This window comes from Orycteropus afer, unplaced genomic scaffold (genome assembly GCF_000298275.1).
Source record: "Orycteropus afer afer isolate SDZICR_OR568_19922 unplaced genomic scaffold, OryAfe1.0 scaffold00344, whole genome shotgun sequence".
Classification (NCBI taxonomy): domain Eukaryota; kingdom Metazoa; phylum Chordata; class Mammalia; order Tubulidentata; family Orycteropodidae; genus Orycteropus; species Orycteropus afer.
The window spans coordinates 3,180,910-3,186,488 of record NW_006921931.1 but is presented as its reverse complement, the minus strand read 5'-3'; the positions used below and the strand labels follow the sequence as shown (position 1 = coordinate 3,186,488).

General features: G+C 34.7%; 1 non-coding gene across 1 annotated transcript; it reads left to right on the top strand.

The window, feature by feature from the left end:
- The first annotated feature begins 4,486 nt into the window (after positions 1-4,486).
- On the top strand, positions 4,487-4,592 carry LOC122151245. Its single transcript, XR_006164050.1, has one exon. It is a non-coding gene; the product is annotated as a U6 spliceosomal RNA (small nuclear RNA).
- Positions 4,593-5,579: the final 987 nt, after the last annotated feature.

The following is a 5,579-nucleotide window of genomic DNA, read 5'->3' as shown; positions in this document are numbered from 1 at the left end:
CCTGAAGTAGATTGCCCAACCTTCCTTCTGAGGAGAGGCTGGTGGATTTGAACCACCAGTCTTCTGGTTATCAATGCTTAATAATCATAATTTAATACCTTCTCATTTGTATTTTAACAATTTAAAAACTATAGGCAAGAAGCCTCTGGGAAAGACAAAAAGGGACAAAAAACACAGGTGAGAGGAATGGAGAGACCCTTTGGCATTATCCCTTTTATAACAGAAAGAAATCTTCTGGTTAGTAGAACAAATATTATGGCATTTCATGTTTCATTTCATTTAGGACTCTTCCAACCTGAGAGATCTGAGTCTTCAGAGAATGAAGTCACCACTCTTTGAAGGGTTTTGTATCTATTATGGAGTGAATTGTGTTCCCTGAAAATACATGCTGGAAATCTTAACTCCTACACCTGTGGTTATAATCCCATTTGGGAATGGGTTTCCTTTGCTATGTTAATGAGATAGTATCAGTTAGGGTGTATTTTAGTTAATCTCTTTTGAGATATAAAAGAGATTAAACAAGTAAGGGAACAAATAAAGATGGGAAAAGAGAGACAGCAAGCGTCATGAAGAATGACCAATAGCAGAACTCAGAGCCAAGGACCTTCCACCAGAGCTGACAGAGAGAGAAAGCCATTCACTAGAGTCAGAACCCTGCATTCAGACTTTTAGCCTGCTAAACTATGGGAAAATAAATTTCTATTGGTTAAAGTCAACCATTCGTGATATTTCTGTTACAGCAGCACTAGATAACTAAGAAAGTATCCTATGACACTGATGATTCTCAAAATATTTTTATTGTCCATTTATTGTAATGAGAAAGGGGAATATGTGAGGAAAATTTTAGATCATACTTTTTATATTTATCCCTTGAGTTACATTGTATTGTTGTTGGTGGTGGTGATATTATTTGCCATTGAGTCAGCTCTGACTCATAGTAACCCTATGTAAAACAAAACAAAGCATTGTTCACTCCTACACCATTTTCATCTTCATGAGCATCAGTATATTTAAGTCCACACATTATATTAAACAGAGGTTATTCATATACTCATTTATCCAATGTTAATTGAACATGTGTAATCTTTCACATATTCAACTAGAGAAAGATTTTATTAAAAAAAAAAAAAAGTACACTACTGTTGGTAAGCAGAATCATATCCTTTCTGCAAAAATGTCCATGTCTTAATCCCTGAAATCTGTGGATTTGCATGGCAAAGGGACTTTGTAGATGTAATTATGCATCATAAAATGGGATGGAGGAATTATCCTGGATTATCAAGGTGGGTGAAATGTCATTAAAAACTAAACCAAACTTGTTGTCATCAAGTCAATGTCAACTCATTAACCAATTGTTGTTGAGTAACCAGTTGCTGTTGCAACTCAAATGACTCTGAAGGACAAAGTAGAACTGCCCCAGGGGCTTTCCAAGGCTGTAATCTTTACAGAAGCAGCCTACCACTTCATTCACCCGTGAAGTATCTGGTGGGTTTGGACTGTTAACCTTTCATTTAGCAGCTGCACACTTAACCATTCTGCTACCAGGGCTATTCTCAGCATAATTACAAGGGTCTTTATAAAGGAAGGAGTCTCTGGATGGTGTAAATGTTTAAGTGTTTTACTACTAACTAAGCAAAAGATTGGTGATTCAAACCCATCCAGAGGCACCACAAAAGAAAAACCTGGAGATTTGCTTCCTACTCAGCAACAAATGGAGTCATATGAGTCAGAATTAATTTGATGGTGACTGGTTTGAATATTGTTGTTATAAGGGAAAAGGTGAAGCAGGACAGTCAGAGAAGGAGTTATGACAATGAAAGTAGGGCTTAAAATGGGATAGAGATTTGAAAATGTTATTTGCTTTTCTTGAAGGTAGAAGAACAAGTCCTTGGCAAGTAACTCATATTGCTTCTAGAAGGTGAGAAAAAACAACTCCTATGGAGTCTCTAGAAAAGTGCAAACCTGCTAGTGTCTTTATTTTAATCCAGTGAGTCCCATTTTTGAATTTTCACTTTCCGAATTCTAAGGAACTTTTCTAGGATCATGTGCCCTGGCTCTAGTTGCCTTCTGGGTGGTCAGAAACTCGTTCTGTGACCAGACACCCTGTTCCCAGCCACTCTTTGGTGTCCTGCTACCTATTGCCATCTTGGCTAGCAAGAACACTGCCCAGGTGTCCTACACTCACCCCAGTTTCCTTTTTTTTTGTCTTTTTCCTTCTTCCCTATTTTTAATTTTTCTTTTCTTTTACTTCCCTGCTTCTTGTTTTTTTCTCCTTTCTTTAATCCCTCCTTTTTTCTTTCATTTCTATTTTTCCTCATTGTTTTCCTCATCCCTTGTTTTACTTTTTGCATTTTTCTTGTTTTACTCTATGCTCTTCTTTTTTTCTCTTGCTCTCTTTTCTTTTCCCTTTTCACAGACTTTGTTGCTTTTTTTTTTTTTTTTTTTCTTTTTAATTTGTCCTTCTCTTGTGTTTTGTTCCTTTATTTATTTTCTGGTTGCTGGTGCTTATTTATGGTATTTATGGTTTTGTACTCTTGGTTTTTTTATTTATTTTTTTATTTTTTGGTATTGTTGTTTCTTTTTTTTCTTTTCCCCACCTGATAGGAGATAGCAGTTGAGCTCACATGGCCCAACCACATCTGCACTTCCTGCAACCCCACCCACTAAGTTGGGCCCATCACATGTTTCTGTACCAACTGGTCAATAATACAAGTCCCAGCTGATCATAGCTGTTCAACATGAACAGCTAACATTCTCATTCTCTGTCACATCCACCAGGAGACAGGTGTTAAGTGCTTCCAAACTAGTGGATAGAGTAGCACACCAGCCCCGCTTGCTCAGATATATCAAAACAATTTTTTTTTAAACACCTGAATGACTCACACTAACATACAATCACAATTTACGTATGAATACAACATTAAAATATCTCGGGGACAAGTGGGAATCTCAGCTCACACAAAGAAGCAAATTAAAGTAGCACAAACAATGGACCAGAATACAGAGCCAGAAAACTTCCCTGCGGAAAGAGTGACATTGGAACTCCCTGATGAGGAATTAAAAAATAATAATATTTAGGTACTTTCAACAGATTGGGAGACAGACTGAGGAAAACATTGAGAAAATCAAAGAAAACAATAACAAAATTAAGGAAAACACACACACACACCAAAAAAAAAAAAAAAAACAAGAAGAATTTTTTAAAACAATTAAAAAAAAAACTGACAAAATAAATGAAAAATTAGAAATCATAAAGAACAATAGAAATCCAGAAGACTGATACTAAGATTTCATAAATATGTAGGATATTAAAAGGGCAAAGGAGTGGAATTGAATCAAAGGAAGACAAAATCAGTGAGATTGAAGACAAATTCTTCAATACTACTTTGTTAAAGGAACAATCAGAAAAAGAACAAAAATATGAAAAATCCCTATGATTTATATGGAACACAATCAACACAAATAACTTACATGAGATCAGCATTCCAGAACAGGAGGAGATAAATAAAACCACAGAGAAAATTGTTGAAGATTTGTTGGCATACAACTCCCCTAATATGATGAAAAATGAGAAGATATATATTCAAGAAATAAAATGATCTCCAAACAGGATTAACTTCAAAATAAAATCACCAAAGAAAGATTCCTGAAAAGAGCAAGTGGAAAAATGAAAAGTTACCTACAGATGGCAACCAATAAGCCTAATCTCTGATTTCTCAGCAGAAACCATGTAGATGACAAGGCAATGGGATGACATATATAAAACTTTGAAAGAGAAAAAAAATACCAATCAAAAATTATACACCCAGCAAAATTGTCCCTCAAATATGATGACAAAATTATGACATTTCCAGACAAATAAAAATTAATGGAAATTGTAAAACTGGACCATCCTTACAAGAGCTGCTAAAAAGAGTCCCTCAGACAGAGAGCCAACAACAGCAGACAAAACCAGTGATTAATACACATGACTATATAACCCAGAAACTAACCCAGGTGTAGAAGTATCCAAAGTAAAATAAAATTACAAGACTGTAAATGAGGAGCCAGAGAAATCAATTGGTAAATGAGGACAGCTACAAAGCAAAAAGAGGGAATAAATAATGTTGGTATAGAACTTCCCAATGGAGAGGGAGACAAGATTATTTTGAGATATAACAGATTGTTTAAACTTGGGAAGAAAATGCATCAAGGGTAACCTCAAAGAAAATCAATAAACATTCACATCAAAATTAAAAATAGGAAAGGCAAAAAATTACCAAATATTAAAAAAATAGCAATGAAAGAAATGATTTTAAAATATCATAAACAAAATGAGCTCAGCACATAAAATTATATGGAACAACGCAATCAAGAACACCACAAAAAACACATAAGAAAATGACAGCAATAAATTCATACTTGACGATTACACTAAATGTAAATGGATTAAATGCACCAATCAAAAGACAAAGAGTTGTGGAATAGTTAAGAAAACATGATCCGCGTGCTCGCTTCTGCAGCACATGTACTAAATTGGAATGATACAGAGAAGATTAGCATGGCCCCTGTGCAAGGATGACACGCAAATTAGTGAAGCGTTCCATATTTTTACTGTGGTCAATGTCATGAGACAAAGTATATGTGAACTGCTGTATGGAAAGTAAATTTGCTCTGTAAACTTTCACCCAAATCACAATACAAAAAAAAAAGAAAACATGACCCATAAATATATTGTGTACAAGAGTGATATCTTAGACATGAGGACAAAAATAGACTAAGAATCAAAGGTTGGGAAAAAATATATCAAGCAAATGGCAATCAAAAATTAGCAGAAGTATTGATAATAATTTATGATAAAATAAAACTGATAAATATTAATTTTGTTAAGACAAAACCACGATAAGAGACAAGGAAAGACATAACATAATTATTATATGATCAATCAAACAAGAGGACATACATAAAAAGTGTGAAAAGTATCTACACAACCAATGAAAAAGATCCAAAATACATAAATCAAATTGTAACATAATTGAAGAGAGATGGACAACTCCACCATAATGCTATGAGAATTTAATACACCACTTTAAGTGAAGGATAGAACAACTACAAAGAAACTGAACAAAGACACAGAAGAAACAAGGAATATAACCAACTAGACAAAATGTTACAGACAAATACAGATCACTTCACTCAGCAACAGTGCAATATACATTCTTTTCCTGTGCACCTGAAAATTCTCTAGAATACACTGGATGTTAGGTCACACAGCAAGCCTCAATAAATTTAAAAACATCAAAATTCTCCTAAGCATCTTCTCAGATCACGACGCTATAAAATTAGAAATGAACTATAGGAAGATTAATGAGAAAAACAAACATGGAAACTGAATAACACCTTCCTTAGAAAGTACTGGGCAGGCAGAGTTCTGATAAGATGGTGGAACAAGCAGACAAACTACACAGACCCTCTTCAACAAAGAAAACTACCACCAGCTGCCCAGCCACTCATTCAGGCCCAGCCAAGTTAACATACAAATTTAACTACCACAAATGTAGAATCTGCAAAACACTGCGTAATGTAGATGAACTTGGAGG